Source organism: Rattus norvegicus, chromosome 7 (assembly GCF_036323735.1).
Source record: "Rattus norvegicus strain BN/NHsdMcwi chromosome 7, GRCr8, whole genome shotgun sequence".
In the NCBI taxonomy this organism is placed as follows: Eukaryota; Metazoa; Chordata; class Mammalia; order Rodentia; family Muridae; genus Rattus; species Rattus norvegicus.
In genome coordinates, this window is record NC_086025.1 from 94250120 (window position 1) to 94270522 (window position 20403).

Genomic DNA, 20403 nt, shown 5'->3' on the forward strand with positions numbered 1-20403 from the left:
ACTATGGTCTGTTGCCTGTACAGCAGTCTAGGTCATTAAATATTTGATCTCATTCCTGGTATTAGGCATTGGTTTCAGGGCTGGAACCTATTGTATCTTACTCTAGATAGCTCCTCAAGGTAATTGCTAATTATCCAAAAGTAACTTATGACCTGACTTGCCAATAACACAGGTGTGACTTAAGAGGGACCTGTCAGGCTCCCCTGGCTGTGGAAGTCTTAGTTTTCATTGGATCAAATTCTTGTTCTTTGGCTGTTTGTATGCTATGCTTCCAAAATTTACTTTCAAAAAGTTTGTTCAACTAGCTTTACGGTTCTGACTTGTCTCAACTGGTTTACCAGTTTCAAAAGAGGAGCAGAGTCACCAGCTCTGTGAATGATTAACTGGTTGCGTTTGATCTCTGGCCTCAAGTGGACCACTGCATTTGACTATTTGCTATGAAAAGAAAGACAAGGAAAAAAAGAATGTCTCTCTAAATGTACTTTTCAATACCCAGTTAGATAAGAAGACAAAAGAGACATTCTAAACTCCCCCTGCCCCTTATCTGCTAGGCAAAGTCTCTGACCAAGGTTACCAAGCTCGGCATAAGTTCTTTGAATCCAAGGAGGCTGGAAGAGGTTTGGGAAATTAAACACTTTCAAACTTAAGTCATTATTTGCTGTGTGACCTTGGGCAAAGTTACACAATTGCCTCTGTCAGCTTCTTCCTCATTTGTAAATGAGAAGAATAGTGTCTACAATTACTAGCTAATATTCCACAGTGATATGAACATTTAAAATAGTTACCGACCAGCCAAAATTGTGAATATTGCTGCAGCCAGCTTCTCTGGGCCCTATCTCTATAGCCATGTCCTGGACTAGTTGTATGGTAGGGATATATGTAGGAGTCACCAAGGAAAATCCAAGTGGCTAGAGAGGTGGGGGGAGAAGATGACACAGGGTGAGTTTCAATGAAGCCTCTCTTCACAAGCTGGGATAGAAAAGAACCATAGATTAACAGTGAGTGTGGCTATATAACTGATAAGGACATAAAATGTGCCCTTTGCTTATGCGTCTGCATTTCCACAGAAAATCACCCTGTGCTTGGTACTATGGGTATCTCATCCTGCTTTATGCTGTGGTTTGGATGCTGTTCGCTTTCTGTTCTATTGCTGTGACAAATACTATGATCGCAACATTGGAGAGGGAAGAATTTATTTGGTCTTCCATGTCTAGGTCATAGTCCGCTATCACTGGGGGAATTCAGGATGGGAAGCTGCGGGCAGGACTACTTGCTATTCCACACAGCATTACCTCAGACCAAGGAATTCATTCACAGTCAAGAAAAACAGTAGGTACCATGGACGAATGCTTCTCGATGCCTTCCTCATGGGTTTATGCTTAGCTGGCTTTCTGATATGGCCCAGGAAAACCTGCCTCAGGGTTGCATTACTTGATGGACTGGATCCTCTTTTACCAACTAATAATTAAGACATACCCCACAGTCAGATTCACAGGCCAATCTGATCTAGGCAGTTCCTCAATCAACGTTTTACTGTCATGTGATTGTCATCTGTATCAAGTTGAGAAAGCTAAGTAAGACAACCCCGGAATGTTACTCTCAGAGATGTGGTAAGGGAAAATGGCATTGAATCCTTAGGAAGGTGATACCTAATGAGAAATTGCTATGGTAAGTGGGTGTGTGTCCTGGGTGGGGGTTGTGGAACCCCTGTTTATTCTGGTTCCTTATTTCAAAAGATGCCCATCCTATGGTACAACACGGGCAAGGGAACCCTCACCAGAGCTAAGCCAATGACAACTCACAGCCCTGAACTTTTTGTAGGATTTCTGTTGCTGTGACAACTTGAGGGAAGAAGGATTTGGATGGTTGTTTCAGAAGTTTCAGCTCATGTTTGGCTGGATGTGTGTTCTGGTAGCACAGTGAAAAAGAAAGTCATGCTCTGTAGAATAAAGAAGCCACTTACCTTACATCAGCCAGGAATGCAAAGGCAGTGCTGTGTATTTATGAAGCATGCTTCCGGTGATCGACTTCCTCTAATCACTTCTTAAAACCCCCAACTCTGAAAACTTCTCCACGGGAAACAAGGGCTTCAACCTATATTCCTTTTCAGATGACTTCATATCCAGACTGTAACAACCTCCCATACTGCGAGCTAAGCCAAACAGACCTTTCATTATTGCCACGAAAAACAAACAGACAGAGGCTGTTCCAGTAAACTCCCACAGGTTAGACAGCTTAGAGATGGACAGGAACTGGTTCATTATCACAGTTCAGGAGTCAGCACGGTCGGGTTCTGATAAGCACCTGCTTCAAGGTTGTCTGTTGCTGACTTCTAGTAACATGACTGTTTCCTTTCTTTTTTTGAAAATAGATATTTTTTATACAATATATTCTGGTTAGAGTTTCTCCTTATACAGAGGAAAGATTCTCTCTCTCTCTCTCTCTCTCTCTCTCTCTCTCTCTCTCTCTCTCTCTCTCTCTCTCTCAAACTCACTTTATAGACCAGGCTGGTCTTGAATTCAAAGAGATCCACCTGCTTTTGTTTCCCAAGTGCTGGAATTAAAGACATGTGCCACCATGCCTCGTCTCCCTGTCTCTTTGTCACTCTCTGTCTTTCTCTCCATGTCTCTATTTCGCTCTGTCTATGTCTCTGTTTCTTTGTCTCTCTGTCTCTCTCTGTCTATGTCTCTATGTCTCTTTGTCTCTCTGTCTCTCTCTATCTGTCTATCTCTCTATCTCTGTCTGTCTGTCTCTGTCTATCTCTCTGTTTGTCTCTCTGAGTGTGTTGTGTGTCCGTCTGTCTGTCTTGCTCTCTCTCTGGTAAGCTACTTCTTCCTCATCTACTAACACTGGCCTATATTTTCCTAATATTACTCATTTTGTCATACAAATTTCTAAAAACATACCCAATTTCTTTCCATTTCTAAACTGTTTTCCTCACATGATTCCATGTAATCTTCACATGTATTTAGCAATCAGTGGTATTGCAGTCCACATTTTGATAAGAAAATTGCATTTCCCAAAGTTACAATGTCTAGGAAGTGGAAGACCCAGGATATGGATTCTGCATAAGCAATGGCATAGGTAGATGTTTAACCAATGTGAGAAAGAAGACCTTGCAAAAGAGAAGTAAGTCATTCACATGGGTGGAAAAGAAATATTAATTATTAATATTAATATTAGCAAGGTTAGACATTTGGATTCTTGGTCAAATATGGCATTCAATGTATCCCATTTACATTTTAAAACAGAATAAAATGTCAACAAAAATTGTAATAAAGAGTAGACACACCTTTTCTTTACTGATTTATATATTTATGTGGGGGTGTTTGGTTGTTTGTTTAGACAGAGTCTCACTATTTAGATGATGCTGGCTTCAAACTCACAGAGTATGTGATTAAAGGTGTGCACTACCATGCCTGGCAAGCAAAGCAAGCATTTGGATATTTTGGGTTTTTTTTGTTTTGTTTTGTTTTTTGCATTTAAAACAAGGCTGTTTCCCCGGCTTCAATGACGATGAAATGAACCAACACTTGCAAGTTCCAAGCAAGGGGGCAAACAGACAGTACATGTCAGTGAAACTGTTATTTCTCATTACCAGAGGTTCACGCCCTTCAACCTCTCCAGAAGGATGATAGTAACCCTTTAAGGGGTAGCTACAAAGGTCAAATGTGAAATCCAAGGAGTCATAATTTGGAAACACATCCTTTTATAAATAAGCATTGTCTATACTGTTGGACACAACAAAAAGTATCCCAAGCATGTACTTTCCTTAATCTCATCATACTATGGAATGTGTCCTATCATCTTTTTTTACTCACATGTTAACTTCTAGCTTTTCAACCAGCATATATTGTTGAAGCCTTCTCTTTTCCCGAATATTCTTAATTGTAGGGTTATGGATATCCACACTTATGGGGAACTTTTGCATTTGAACTCACCCACTCCCTTTACCTGGGAAACCTCCCAAATCTCTTTCTTCTCTAACATTGAACTCTTTGTCTTCCTGCTAACACCCCCATCACTCAACTTTCTTCAGCCACAAGCCATCCTTCATCCTTTCCTTTCCTTTCCTTTCCTTTCCTTTGATACCTTCTCTCTCCACCACAATCCATCTACAGATCTTCACAGTGTCCATCCTGAACATTGGTTTATTTCCCTGTTATTATCGTCCACTCACTGTCACCACTAATTATGAAGCTACTTGAAATGATCCTCATTTCCATTCTTCATCCCTCAACCCCAAATAAAACCAACTCAATTATAGAAACTATACTGAGCTTTTAAAATCACAAACCAGATCAAATTGTACCCCTAATTTAAAAAAAGTAGCTTTCCATTTAGAGTAAAATTCAAATACTTTACTATTACATGAATTCCCAAAGATTCATGCTACTGCCTGGAGTTACATTCATTCACCAATAAATGTATATTGTATATATGAGACGTGCTGGCATTTGAGAAGGAAACAGTAGGCAGAAGTCCTTGTTCTTTCAGTGTAGGTTTTCTATCTCTTTAGCCATGATCCACAGAAGCACACTTGACTCTGTGTGCACTCAGAATACTATTTATAAGATAAGTGGCTTAGCCAACCCCATATTATAAAGTAGTAACAAATGCTTGATCCAGTATGACTGTTGCTAAGATGCTGGCAACACACTCTGCTGTTTTCTCATGCAATTCTATTTCCAAAATTTTAAAATCAAAGTCTATTTACAATTATTAGAGCCAATTCTTTGACTCGGTAAAACAAATCACAGTGTACATCAGTCTTACCAGGTCTCCTGATACTGATGTTGTGACCTCAGAAGAGTCACCTATCCTGTCAGATTTTTTCACCTTTAAGATAGAATGAAACTTTCACAACGATGCAAGTGAGCATCTCTACCAGAAAGAGGTAGGCTCTTAGCACACGACCATCTTCAATCTTTTCTATACCCAGTTCAGTTGAAATACTTAGACATATTACATTAGGATATTTATGCTCCATTTTCTTGAGGCTCTTTTTCCCCCAAAATATCATCTTGTTGCCCCTCCTCACCTTTAGGAATCATAGCTTTAGAGTTGGGAAGTGGTGGCACATGCCTTTGATCCTAGAACTCAGGAGGCAGAGGCAGGTGGATCTCTGAGAGTTTGAGACCAGTGTGGTCTACAGAATGAGTTCCAAGCACAGCCAGGGCTACACAGAGATACTCTGTCTTGATAAAACAAAAACAAAGAAACAACAACAACAACAACAAAATAATCTTAGCTATGTTATCATTTCATTGCTTCTCCTAAATGACTATCTCATGAAACTATCTTAATTATTTTAATTTACTATGCAATGTTTATTACCACCACCCTGCCCCCAGTTCATTATTCTGTCTTGTCCCTAGAGTTGGTAGTTCGTGTGACAATGAATCTTTGCCTGACCCTTTCAGAGATCTAACCATAGCACTTAATGTGACAGAACAAAAATAGCTGCTGGAGATGTATTCATTGAAAAAAGAGGTGGTCCAGAGGAGACATACTTGCCAGAGTCTGGTAGCATGGAGATGTATCAGTTAAAAAACACTCTCCCTGAAGGTAACAGAGGATTTGCAGCTTTAAGTGGTGCATCCAGTGTTTCTTTTACTAGCCCCCTCTGTGTTACACCTCAGTTGTGGTCCCCAAAGTTGGTTTGTCTTAGTCTTCATACTTAGCATCTGAGATTGTGACTGCATTTACACGGATTCTTTAAAGTAGTAACCAAGATTAAATGAGGTTATTAAGATGAGTTCTAATTTAGGATGACAGGTATCTTATTAAAAAGAAGTTAAGAAAAAGTTGGGAAGAATTTCGAACACATAGGCATTGGGGAAAATTTCCTGAACAAAACGCCAATGGCTTATGCTCTAAGATCAAGAAATGACAAATGGGATCTCATAAAGGTACAAAACTTCTGTTAGGCAAAGGACACTGTCATTAGGACAAAATGGCAACCAACAGATTGGGAAAAGTCTTTACCAATCCTACAACTGATCGAGGTCTTATATCCAAAAATATACAAAGAACTCACGAAGTTAGATTGCAGGGAGACAAATAACCCTATTAAAAATGGGGTTCAGAGCTAAACAAAGAATTCACAGCTGAGGAATATTGAATGGCTGAGAAGCACCTAAAGAAATGTTCAACATCTTTAGTCATCAGGGAAATGCAAATCAAAACAACCCTAAGATTCCACCTCACACCAGTCAGAATGGCTAAGATCAAAAACTCTGGTGACAGCAGATGCTGGTAAGGATGTGGAGAAAGAGGAACACTCCTCCATTGTTGGTGGGATTGCAAACTGGTACAACCATTCTGGAAATCAGTCTGGAGGTTCCTCAGAAAATTGGACATTGCACTACCTGAGGACCCAACTCAGGCATATACCCAAAAGGTGCTCCAACATACAACAAAGACACATGTTCCACATGTTCATAGCAGCCTTATTTATAATAGCCAGAAGCTGGAAAGAACCCAGATGCCCTTCAACAGAGGAATGGATACAAAAAAATGTAGTACATCTACACAGTGGAATACTACTCTGCTATCAAAAATGATGACTTCATGAAATTCATAGGCAAATAGATGGAACTAGAAAATATCATCCTGAGTGGGGTAACCCAATCACAGAAAAACACACATGGTATGTGCTCATTGCTAAGTGGCTATTAGCCTAAATGCTTGAATTACCCAAGATGCACAGACCACATGAAACTCAAGAAGGATGACCAAAATGCGGATGCTTCACTCCTTCTTTAAAAGGGGAACAAGAATACCCTTAGGAGAGGATAGGGAGGCAAAGTTTAGAACAGGGACTGAAGGAACGGCCATTCAGAGCCTGCCCCACATGTGGCCCATACATATACAGCCACCCAATTAGACAAGATGGATGAAGCAAAGAAGTGCAGGCCGACAGGAGCCAGATGTAGATCTCTCCTGAGAGACACAGCCAGAATACAGCAAATACATAGGCGAATGCCAGCAGCAAACCACTGAACTGAGAATAGGACGCCCGTTGAAGGAATCAGAGAAAGAACTGGAAGAGCTTGAAGGGGCTTGAGACCCCATATGAACAACAATGCCAACCAACCATAGCTTCCAGGGACTAAGCCACTACCTAGAGACTATACATGGACTGACACTGGACTCCAAATTCATAGGTAGCAATGAATAGCCTAGTAGGAGCACCAGTGGAAGGGGAAGCCCTTGGTCCTGCCAAGTCTGGACCACCCCCCCATGAATGGGATTGTTGTGGGGAGGGTGGTAATGGGGGGTGGATGGGGAGGGGAACACCCATATAGAAGGGGAGGGAGAGGGGTTACGGGGATGTTGGCCTGGAAACTGGGAAAGGGAATAACATTTGAAATGTAAATAAGAAATATCCAACTTATAAAGATGGAAAAATAAATATATAAACAAATAAACAAACAAAAAAAGAGAAGAAGTTAGACACAGATAGAGGGAAGGTAGTGTGAAGAAGACACAAGTAAAGAACTTCCCCGTGTAAGGAATCTTGCTAAAAAAAATCCCTGCAAACACCTTGATCTTGGGCTTTTAGCACTAGGGGTTGGGGCTGGGGCATGGAGTAGGGTTGGGGGATAGATTCCTGTTGTCTCTGTCACTGGTTCCATCAGATAGAAAATGAATCATGAAACATTTTTATTTGGCCTTAATTTGTCATATAGAGATGGCACATCACCTAGGACCAGCTTCCTAAAGTCACAATCACAAATCCAGACCCACAACAGAATTAATATTTATTCTTTCTTACCCCAGTCATTTTTTCTTTATTCCATGTTTAAAAATATGGATTTTGGGAAGTTCATTAAAACCTGCCAAATCAAGTCTAGTTTTACTACTGTAAAATTAGGTATATTGCCCTGACCATCCTTGAAGCAAATATACTTGCAGGATAGCTGAAGACACGGCAGTTGTAGCCCTCAGGTATGAGGAAAACTTACCTCAGTTATTTCCTTTAGACAACTGAGTTCACAATTTAAAGGTTTCTAAGACTGAAATGGAATTTTACAGTGTCATTTAACTCTTTGTCCATGCTAACTTGTCCCAAGGTTTGGGGAAGATCTCTGCCTCTTGATTTCCAACCTCAGATTTAGGGACATAGGGAACTAGGGAAAGTCAGAACACCTTATATACAGGACTTGACCTCTGTGTTCCATGTAGCCCTACTGTGTTCTGGATTCATTCCCACAGCCCTTTCAAGAAGTCTTCATGAAGTACTTCACTTTCTCCTTACCTGTAGGTGCTCTCTGCACTGAGATACCTCTCTTCTCTCAGCTAAAGCTTCTCAGGGCATATCCTCACCCTAGATTATGATCAGAGTATCTGAATAAAACAGAACGAGTGTTTAATGGTCATTTTCACCAATTTGCCACTTTTTTGGACTCTTCTCCTTGACTGTTCTTACCCATCACATCTTTATCCTCTTTTCTCTTATCTCTGCATAATACCACCACAATATGGACTTCACAGTGGCCTATGTAACTGAGAACTGTGATACATCTGCAGACAGTTAACTCAGCCACTTGCAAATATCCTTTAAAAGGCAGAACATCTTAAACCATTGCTGAATGCTTGTGACAAAACTCTCCATACTAAAGTTTGCATAATTGACAAATTAAATCTATATTTACCATATTGCTGAGACATACATATATGTGACAAAAAGTCTAAGATACACTTGTAACTTGAAATTCATATTTTATTGGGTATCCTATATTTTAATCTGACTGTTTTAACTTAATTCCACAAGGAAATCTCTTTGAATAAGAATTCTCCAACTTGAGCGCTCTGAGACCCTCTGGAGTCTTATTAAATCAGATAGCTGAGTGACACTCTGAGATTCTGAGACTTAGTGGATTTGAGCTGGGCCCAAGAAATAACCAGAAACTTTCCAGGTAACATGAATTTTGCTTGATTGTGAGCGAAGTGTTGAGAACAACTGTCCTAGAGGACAGTTTCTCCTAGAAAATGGAGAAAGAATATAGGTCAGTAGAGTTTATCCAGTTATAGGACCTGTATATGTTTCTTTCATGTGGTCATTAAATTCTATTTTCAAGTTGACTAGATTGAGAAATAGTGAGATGCGTGGTGTTTTGTGTGTGTCCAGGGTGGGGTAAGGTTGAGAGGCATTTCCAGAGAGAATTAACTGAGGACCTTCTCTGAACATGGACTGCACCATTTCATGTACCAGAGTCTTGGGCTGAGTACTATGGGGATGAAGATCAGGGAACCATGTATAAACTTTCATCTGCTTCTTGATGGCAATGGCAGAATCTGACTAGCCACAACATGCATCTGTTCAGATACCCCCCTCACCATGATGGACTGTATCTCTTAAATTGTGAGCCAACCTTTGAGCCAAAAGAAATCCTTCCTTCTCTCCTTCCTTCCTTCTTTCCTCCCTTCCTCCCTCCCTTCCTTCCTTTCTTCTCTTTTTCCTTTTTTTTTTTGTTCACATCAGGTATTTGGTCACAATGAAAAAGTAACTAATATCTATTACAGTAATTGTAGCAAGGAGAAATTAATAATAAATACCTTCACATACTTCCTAGCAGTCTATTTTGGATTAAATGAATTTACAAACAAAAACTGCTTTTGGTAGAGCCTGGTACATTGGCATTCTATACAAAGGTGAACATTTATTATCAATGATGTCACCATAATGCCGTTGCCTCCAAATTAAAAATATGATGAAATTGTTCTTTCCCTGACCTTACTTTTCCTAGCCACCCAAAGTTGCCAAGAAATGTGAAGATGATATTATAATGAGTAGCTTCGGGTTAAGAAAATAGGAAGCATTGTATATTAGAAGTAATTAACTAAAAACTGATTAAAGAAAACATAATATAAGTACTGTGGAAAGTATTTGGCCAACTTTCAAAAACTTAATCATAGAATGGCCATATGGCCCACTGATTTTATTTTTACTGATATTCCCCAAAGAAAAGAGTACAAATCATGCATTCAGACAGACACCTATATTGTAATCAATAGTTAGATATCATCGTTTCCCCCAGGAGCCAAGAGATGGAAATAGTCCAAATTTCCATCCATGGATGAATGAGTGAACAACATGTGTTATAAACTATAGCAATGCGGACCAACCTCAGAGAGGCAGGAAGAGCAAACACATAGTGTACTCCTGCTGAACTCTTGAGACATGCTAAGTAGAAGCCTTTAGAAATGAAGGGATGTATATGGTATGATTCCATGAAAAATCCAGGCTAGGCATATCTAGGCATCCATATAAAGATGGAGAATAGATTGTTAGTTTCCAGAACCAGAAAGAAGACGGCTAGAGAGTGTCTGCAAAATGTCTATGGATTTTCCATTTGTACTGACAGAAGAGATCCAAAACTAAACAGTGATGGCCATGCAGCATAGTGAACTGTGTAATTTTCACTAAATTAGACATTTGAACTAGATGAAGTGGTGAATTTTACACAACACATTTTACCCATGTTAGAAAACAAGGTATAAAATAAACTCTTGAAAGCAGAAAGCTTGGATTTTGCTCGTTTGAATTTATGGGACCCTAGAAAATCAGGAAAATGTACTATTTCCCTTGTGCCTTCTGGACCTGGTGGCTTCCCAGCTGCACAGTGGCAATCTGGGGCCTTGCTGCATTGGCACCTGTGTGTAGTGACTCCCCACACATGTGCCACCAGGGTGTGTTATCAATTCTTGCTCTGAGCCTAAGTTTTCTCATTGGTAAAGTAGTTTTAATATTTTAGGGAACAACAGCTATTCGCAAATATATCATAGGCTCTTATGCTTCTAAGCCTTTGTGGGCATAAGACATGCTCAGCAGGTGTCTGACTGAACAAACACAGTCATCCTTTTCTACCCATGGAAAACTGGTTCCACAGATACCCATGTTTTAAGATCCTCCCATCGCTTCTATAAATTTTGTAGCAAATTGTATATAACATCCCTCAAAACACACATGCACACACATGCAAACACACACATCTGAGATACTTATACTAGCTAATATAGCATTATATTGCATAGCAGTGGAAACACTATGCAAATTCTCATGCTGTAGTATATGGAGATAACGACAAAGAAGAAATCTTTGCAGCATAGAGACAAGTACTTTTCCAAATAATTACAACTTGTGACTGGTTGAATTGCAGATGTGAAAACCACAGAAATGGACAGTATCTTATTTAGTCCACTAGCTTTAAGAGCAAGCACAGTGGATGGACAGCTACAGCAAATCAGCCCAAATTGGTAGGTTTCAACATCATAAATGTTTTATATTTTCTAGTACTCAGGATCAGACACATGTAACAGTAGATTAAATTCAAATTGTTAGAAATGCTACTTGGCTTTCTGTAGGCTCCATGGGTAACTCTGTATGCGTGGTTTTCATATTCCTAGAAGTTGCTTTCTTGCCTTGGTTCATAGCTCCTTCCTTGGTCTTCAAAACTAGTAGGTGGACAAACCTCTAATCTCATTATATCGTTGGTTGCTCCCTAATTATTGAAAGCCAAAAAGATATTAGAAGGGGGAGGAAGAGGAGGAAGAGGGGGTGAAGAAGAAGGAGGAGGAGGAAAAGGAAGAAGGAGGAGAAAGGAGAGGGGAAGGGGAGGAGGTGGAGGAGAAGTAGAAGTGGTGAGAGGAAACAGCCACAGTCAAATAGTAGATATACAAAGCATTCTATACACACACGATCAAATATCCTTCAGAATTGAAAGAGTGGAGCTCTAATGCACAATGCTAAGTGCCAGCAGCCTCATCCTCCCATCTCCTTCTTACAAGGGCTCTTGACAGGGCTTTGTGCAGGATAATCTCATCTCCACATTCTTAGTTTATTTAGGACATGACTATCATCATGTTACCATGTGGTTGGAAAGTAGAAAAACTGGTCTGGCCATATAAGTCTCACCCCTGCCTGACCATGTAACCTTACCTATCTAATCTTCAACATTGCCCTTACAGTGGGGGTTACAGCTCCTTTCTGGGCCATTATGGGGGAAATGGCATGAGGTAAGAGGACCTGGCACTAGGAGAGTCAACATTCTCAGCATTGTGGTCATAATCCCAAATGCTCTCCCCTTTCCAACGGGATTACAGTGAGGTTTAGATGTTTGCAAAACCGTCAGGTGGAAAGCACAGCTCTGCCCGGATACTGACTAGGATTTTCTTAAAGAATCAACTTGTACATCTCTTTTTTAAATTTTTCATTCCGTGCTTGTTCTTCCGGAATGAAGAGGTAGGTAAAGCTGGAAGAGCTCTCTTCCTTGCCGTCCCTCCTCTTAATGACCACACATTCTGGGTCTGGAGACAGAGTAAGCATTGCTACCTTTTGATTTCTTATTTAGAGGGAGAGAGCTGGGGAGCTCCTGATTTAAAATTTCACTGAGACATTTTCTATGATCTAAAGCAGCGCCTAGGTATGGAGAACTTGCTGGGATGTGACACAGAGGGAAACATTCTCAGTGTGTAAAATACAAGCACGGTTGTTCATTTGTAAGTATTTATTGAGCGCTTAGTATTTTCCAAGCACTATCTTGCATGCTGGATATACTGAGCCATAAACCGCAAACAGGATTGTTGCCCCTCATCCAGTGGGGAGAGGCAAACAGAGAGAGAGAGAGAGAGAGAGAGAGAGAGAGAGAGAGAGAGAGAGAGAGAGAGAAGTCATATAAATAGGTAATTATAATTGTTAAGACATGGTATAAAGGAAATAAATAAAGTTCTGTGCTGGAATAATGAAGCAGGCGAGCACAACAAAGTAGGATTATATTTATACCAAGACATGAAAGGCTTGAAGGAGAGCCAAGGCCTCTGCCATCCAGAGGGAAGAAACCTGGGCAAGCTTCAGGCTCTGTTTTGCAAACACTGGGTGTTGTATTAATAAGTTGTCAGATCCATTTAGTGAATGCTAACAAGTTTATTTCCTCTCCAATAAATGGATCAGAAGAAAGCAAATCAGACGAGGTGACATTAGCGTACACCAGACAAGACAGCATTGCTTAGTGAGAACGTAGTTTCTTTACATGTGGACACACAGGGCTGTGGGAAGGAGCTGTCACGTACAGTTTTATTTCATATGCGGGTCAATAGTCAGGAAGGTCGAATGATGCTATTCTAAGATGAAGAAAATGGCCTTGGTGTTTAGGAAAATAAAGAGTGCCCTAGATGGACTTGACTTTACCCTTGCAATAAGAAGCCCACGTGAAGAAAGACCAGCTTGTGCAGGTCAACAGACCACTGTAGGGAGCTGAGACTTCATGCTTCATACTATTGGAAGCTACTGATTGATGTGAGGTGGTGGGAGGCACACTTTGACGCACACATTTTAAAAGAAGAATAATTTTGAATATGTAACATCAATGCCTCTCTGCATTCAACTCCACAGATGGAATTCTAGAATTTACTGCACTGATCCAATAAACAAATGCTTTGGTAAACATTCAAGTGTCAGCAATAGAGGAATACTGGCAAACCACTAATTTAAATTCTTGCCAAAACATATGTGACCAGGTGGTAAATGTGAAACAGAAATGTAAGCTTCAATGAGGCATTTTTAAAAGTCTGTCAGTGAGCAAGTGTTTTCAGACACTTGAGAATATTATCAGTATTCCCAATAAACCTGAGGCTTTTGTTAGAGGGTAATATGGCTGTCCTTATCAAGGTTAAGTTGTGTATAACCTTTACCCAGAAATTTCATGTCAATGATTATATCTTGCACATACACACATACCAGAAATTGTTGTGGCAAAAGGCATGTAAAATCACTCATTATTATGAACCACTGGAGACACTTCACATGATCAACAAGACAGCTGACAAATTAGAAAGTCTTGACTGTGTTCCATAGCTATGGAAGCATAGTCATGATAGTTTGCATTTTAATATAAAAGTCCTAACTTACTGATGAGAAAAAAAATTAAGAAATATCAATAGCATCATAAAATCTTAGTAAAAAACAAAAGCCCAAACTGAAAGGTGTGTATGAGATGTAAACACGGAGAGAAGAAAAAAAAAGAAAAATCTACAAGAAACACTCAAGAAACACAGCAGGTGAGGGGAGGGAGTGGCTGGCAGAAGGGCTGTCTTGTTTACTTCACACACATTGATACTTGACTTTATTTTACGCTAGGCACATGCTATTTTTGAAAATAGCATTAAAAAGTGGTAACACAATTATCTTAGTAAAAGAAAAGTTCATAGGCAAAGCAAGCAGGAAAAGGCCAGGGCGCTAAGAAAAGAGTCACGCATCGTTGAGGCTATCAGTACTTACGGCCTTACACCTTAGATGTAAGTTCACTTTGAAGGAAGCTATTGCTATGCACATGTGAGTAAATGGTGTGTGTGTGTGTGTGTGTGTGTGTGTGTGAGAGAGAGAGAGAGAGAGAGAGAGAGAGAGAGAGAGAGAGAGAGAGAGAAGAGAGAGAGAGAAAATCACCCATCTCTGAGCACATAAGCCATGTCAGGATTCCCTCTGGGGACTGGAATGCAAACACTGATTATAATCCTTGCATAGTAGCTGATCTGTTACTTTCATTTTGCACATGATGACTCATGTACCGGGCTGGACCAACAAAGGGGGGAACTCGGGTGACAGCACAAGCTACACCTCCTGTAATACCTCAGCTCCTTCAAGACAGAGAAGGCCTTGAATCCTCACTGTACCGGACCAGCAGTGCTATCTTCAAGGCAAGCTGAGTTAACGTCCTCAGAAAAGAGATTGCTTTTAGTGTGGTAAAAGGAAGACCAGTGCAGTGTGTCACAATGTGTAAGTGTATGTGTGTGTGTGTGTGTGTGTGTGTGTGTGTGTGTGAGAGAGAGAGAGAGAGAGAGAGAGAGAGAGAGAGAGAGAGAGAATGTGTGTGTATCTATAATGTGGATTATACATAAAAATATATAAACTATGTGGCTAATATCCATATCAGCATCTTCCTATCAGGAAGAAAGGGAGGAGTTACTAAGGAAATGCCAGAGCTTGTTGTACATGGGCTTCCTTCCTCATACAAAATTATAACCCTGGGTTGAAGACAACAGCGCAGAACAGTTGTAAACTGATAAGATCTCCACTCCTTAAACCCTCCCTAAAAAGATTCTCCTGGAATCCTCCCCCCCAACAAGGTGGTACTGCTCCTATGCCTGGGGCCTGCCTGGCCTGTCATCACTTTATCACGTGGTATGGCCTGTCTGGCTTCTTTCATGGAATGTGAGTGGGCAGCACCCGGACCATCCTCTTTCTAGCCTCCTGCTATCCCTGGCCTGGCAGGCCTCATGAATTCCTAAAGAATGAATGCAAACCACTCTTGCCAGCAATGTCACTGGGCCCGTGGAGGAAAGTAGTGGCATACAGGGAAGTTTCTCTTAAGACTGGATAAGAACAGGTGAAAACAGCTCAGCCGCTGCCCAGGGAAGGAGGAAGAGGTGAAGGAAGAGAGGCTACAGTAAAAGCTGTAATGGTGGGTACAGCTGTCAATGTTTGTAGACAGTATCACACTGAGTGAACCCTCATGTAAACTCTGGGCTGAAGAAATAATGGTGCATCAGAGTGAGCTCATGGATCAAGACAAGGTACCACAATGATGCTCAAAGCCAGGTCCTGTGCTACACGAGACCTCTCTGCAAATCTAAACATAAATTCAATTTCTGAGAATATATGTCAGTACAAAGAACGACCCCCGTTTAATGCTTTACGGATTTATGGACAAACATAACTCTGTCTGAAGTATGACAAGGAAAGTACTCCCTTCATATAGATTATATATATCCAATGAAATACAGCAACATCCTTCTGTAGTCTATGATGCTCTGCCTGGAGACAGAGCTGGGCAGCAAAGGGGAATGCACTCTGATATGGAAACAACGGAAAAGGGATATCCAAGTTAAATATAGCAATATTTGAAAGCAAACAGAAACATACATGCTTTTAAATGCATTTTCCAAAAAAAAAAATACAAAAATACTTATACGAACTTACTTTCTTTTTTCTTTCTTTCTTTCTTTTTTTTTTCCATTGACTCTCAGACTTGGCTTCTCATATTAAATATAATGATAAATCTGTCCAGTGTGGAAACAAACACAAGAAAATAGGCTCGTGACTATTCTATAAAACTCAGTCAATTGTATTATAATACAATGATATTTTACTATTACTATTATTGCACAATTAATTTTTTAAACAATTCTCTCTGAAAAGAATGTCTCCAAGCCTAAAGGGATGATTCCCTTTCCCAGAGAGTAACAGGAGGGAGACTGTAGAACACATATAGTATCCCACAGTTTCCTTTCGCTGTGTGTGTGGGTATGTGTGCATGTGTGTGTGTTTGTATATGTGTGTGTATGTTTCTGTGTGTGTATGCTTTATATTGTGTGTATGTTTGTGTGTGTGTATGCTTTATATTGTGTGTATGTTTGTGTGTATGTTTGTGTATGTGTATGTTTGTATGTCTGTGTGCGGTGTGTGTGTGTGTGTGTGTGTGTGTGTATGTGTGTGTGCATACCTGTGCCTAATGGTGTACATATGTGGAAGCCAAAGGTTGATACAGATATCTTCCTCCATTACTGTCCACACTAGTTTTTAAGGCTCTCTTTTTCTGCCTCTCTCTGTATCTGTTTGTCTCCCTCAAGCTTGCCAACTTGGCTAGACTGACTGGCTACCAAGCGTCAGAGGTCTACGTATAACACATTGGGGGTTACAGATAGAAGACAGGTGCTGCTCCAACTAGTTTTGACGTGGATTCAGGTAGTCCAAACTCTGCTGTCATGTTTTCGCCAGCAAGCATTCTACCAAATGCACTGTGAGACCCTGAATTTCCCATCCTAATCCTAGTTGTTATTGACAGGGGCCTCTACAGACGTGTTTCACTTTGTCCTTGCAATGGACACTAAGGTAGATATAGTCCAAATGTATTATTATATATCAATGTTTATGGTGATTTGTGTTAGTGTTAAGTATTAAATGCTACACTGCTACAATGTCATGTACACAGAGGATGGTTTTATAGGTACAACTGAAATAGTGCATTTTACAGAAGGCGAAATTTCCAGGAAGTATATAACTCTTCCCAGGTTCACAGGTTAATAAGCCCAGACTACAGCAGAGAAATGCAGGAGACATCCAGGTCCTTTGACTATGAAGTCCCAACCATAACCGGTGCCCAGGTAGATCCCTTCCCTTCAGTGTAGCATCCTAAGTTACAAAAACAAAAAGAATGCACTGGGTAGTGAGATAACCACACTAGGACTTGATTGAGTATTATATTTCCTAAAGGAAGTAGCCTATAGAGTGCATCTTTAGAGCCATTTATGACCACTCTTGAGGTGGTTATATCACGAGAAGCTCAGCAGTGGTTTACCAGATGAACACAACTCCCTCCTCCCCAATCCGCATTCCAAGGCTGTAATTCCTGCTCTTTAGGACTCATCTCACAGAGTTCACCCATTTGTCTACTCCCACACTGGGCCAAGGTCTGAATCCACATTCTCCTTTCTGCTAATCCAAGGCCTGCATAATGGTAACAGGGCAATCTCCAGCACTGACAGTCATTGACTGTCACACCCCCATACCTCCTAAAAGCCATTACTGTGTTCATCCCGTTCTAACTTCACTGTGAGATGACAGAGGGTTTAGTTTGGCAAAGCCTGCCTCTGTGCATCTGGCCACTCAGCTCCTCCTGGGGGTCTCTGCCTTTGTTCCAGGCTGAGAAAGAGAGGCATTCATGAATGAGTTGGAGAGGGTCATGAGTGCGAGCATGTGGAACAAAGGCATTTTGAGAACATTAAGGATTCATTCATTTGCGCTCCGGTCTTCCTGCCTTGGTGAATGTGTCTGCACTAGTTCCAAGGCACCTGCTCTGTCTCCCTCCCTTCTGCCTCTTCCAAGGCAGACATGTAGCATTCTCTGACTCATTGGCGGAGAGTCTCTTTTACACACTACACACCTTTCCATGACTCCATCACAACTGTAATGAAGTTCTTCTGTGCTTTTGTTGTTGTTGTTGCTCACCTTGCTTATTTAAATGGAAGTGACTGTAAGTGTAGTTCATTGTTGTACGTGTTAGGTACACTATGGGCATTGAGGAGCCTCCTAGCTAAGGACTTAGTAAATAGCACTTCTGTTGGTGACTTCATGATCTCTACCTTTTCTATTTATGTTTCGATCTAATTGTATGACAGGACTACAGTCTTCTTCTCTGTCAGTTACAAACATGTCAATTAAACATGTATATTTTTGCTTTCTTCCTATGCCTATCACCATTAGCCCTGTACAGAGACTCCTTTATTATAACCTGTTCCATATATACATGACTTCTCCTTACAAACAAGTTTAGGGACCGGGCCATTCCACATCTTTTAAACCTATCTATCTATCTATCTATCTATCTATCTATCTATCTATCTATCTATCTCTATCTAGATATGGATATGGATATGGATATATCTTCTTCTTGATGTGGCTCCTACTGAGAAAAGTACTGAAAATTATATCAGAATCAAAATGGAGTCACTTCTATCAGCCCTAATAAAAGCCAGGAAGCCATGCCTAATTATTAGATTGACTGATAGTCACTACAGCAAACGACTCTGCTAAAACCACAAGCTTATGCAGAAGCCATGCAATCTTTTACCAACAGGACTATGAGGGCAGCTGTGTGACAACTGTCTGTTCAACCACTCTTGTTAACTATTGAGGCTAAGGGTTATTGTTTCTCAAAACCCGTGAATTTAGGATGGCTCCTCTGGTTTGAACCTATCGGAGTACACTCAGTTTAGCATGACTTGATTGTTCCTACTGTAATGCTCTGTTAACCCTAAATAAGTGTCATTCTTTGAAGAATATCTGATTGCTGTTTTGTTCTTCCCAGATTGACACCAGGCTGGGCTCAACACCCTCTATCCCTTCACAATGCTCGGGACTATACCTCATTGGGATTGCAAATGCATTTCTTCTGCAGACAAATTGCTATATTTATTTAATGAGCAGTTCCCCTAGTAAATTCAGTAAAAGGAAATAGAAGCCTTTTTGCCTCTATTCTGAGCCTGTTCATTTTAAAGGTCCTTTTAAACACTTCTGAACATGTCATTTTCCTACATTAGGCACACAAAGTCCACTGAGAAAAAAGTAGGAATGGAAGCCTCCATCAAAACCACCAAAGAATTAGTGCCAATTCTGCATTAGCCTCCCCCTCCCCAAACTTTGTGTGATGAGAACTGTGAGACTAAAGACTTCCACAGCAGAGAGAAACAGGATCTTGCCACCTGGGCTCCTTTTAACTTAGTTCCACTTTGTTACATAAAAATTTCAGTCTGTTGACAAAGACTAGGAATTTGAACCTTTTGATATTGTGAAGGTAATTTCAGAGGCTGTCCTGCGGAGCCTCTCAGGTGCCCTCTTAGATGACACATCTGTTCTGTCAACTGCATGTATTCTTTGTCATGCCAACAGTGTCACATCATAAGCATGGTTGCTTTACCTGAGGCTCTGAAACTAGGTAAGGCCCAACACAAGTTGCTGAATACAGACCTTCCCATTGTAGACTCCATAGTAAGTGTATCTTCTGCCACATCCACATTGATTTTGAAAACCTTTGTATTGTCACTACTGGCCTGGATATACAGGTGCCCTCTGTGAGATGGACATAAATGAAGGCAGCAGCAGCAACCCCTGATACTTGGGGGAAGAATGCTCTGAGATGTCCTTGGAGGATTAATAGGGACACATTGCAGGCCTGCCTGCCTCCTTGAACTACCTTGGGGCATCAGGCTCTGTTTGTATCTGTCAGCCTGGCTTCACAGGCAGGAACCTAGGATAACTGTCATTTCCTCTGAGAGGCTCCATCCAGCAGCTGACCAAAACAGATGCAGAGACCCACAGCTAAACATTAGACCAGGAGCTTAGAAAGTCTTGTGTAAGAGTTGGGGAAAGATTGAAGAACCCAGAGAGGATAGGGACTCCACAGGAAGACTAACAGAATCAAGTAACCTGGGCCTATGTGTGTTCCCAGAGACAGAACTAGCAGCCATAGTGCACATGAGGGCTGGATCTATCCTGCCCCCCAATATGTAGATGTACAGCTTTCTTCGTGTGGGCTCCCAAACAACTAGAGCAGGGGGCTTATCCTGACTCTGTGGCCTATCTGTGGATCCTGTTCCCCTGACTGAGCTGCCGTATCTGGCCTCACTGGGAAGGATGTGCCTCGTCCTACAATTAACTTGAGGTGGTAGGGTGGGTTGGTACCATAAGGAGTGGCAGGACTTCTCCCTTCTCAGAGTTGAAAGGGAGTAGCAGGGAGGAGGGGCTGTGTAAAGGGGGATTACGAAGAGAGCGGGGCTGTGGTCAGAATACATAGTGAATAAATTAATAAACTTCTAAAAAAGAAAAAGGAAAAATCGTGTATT

The 20403-nt window shown here is 40.9% G+C and overlaps 1 pseudogene; it reads right to left on the reverse strand.

Annotated features, from left to right (window-relative positions):
* The window catches only part of LOC134479736 (U6 snRNA-associated Sm-like protein LSm6), a 64830-nt pseudogene extending 44489 nt beyond the window's left edge, over nt 1-20341 (reverse strand).
* Nucleotides 20342-20403: the final 62 nt, after the last annotated feature.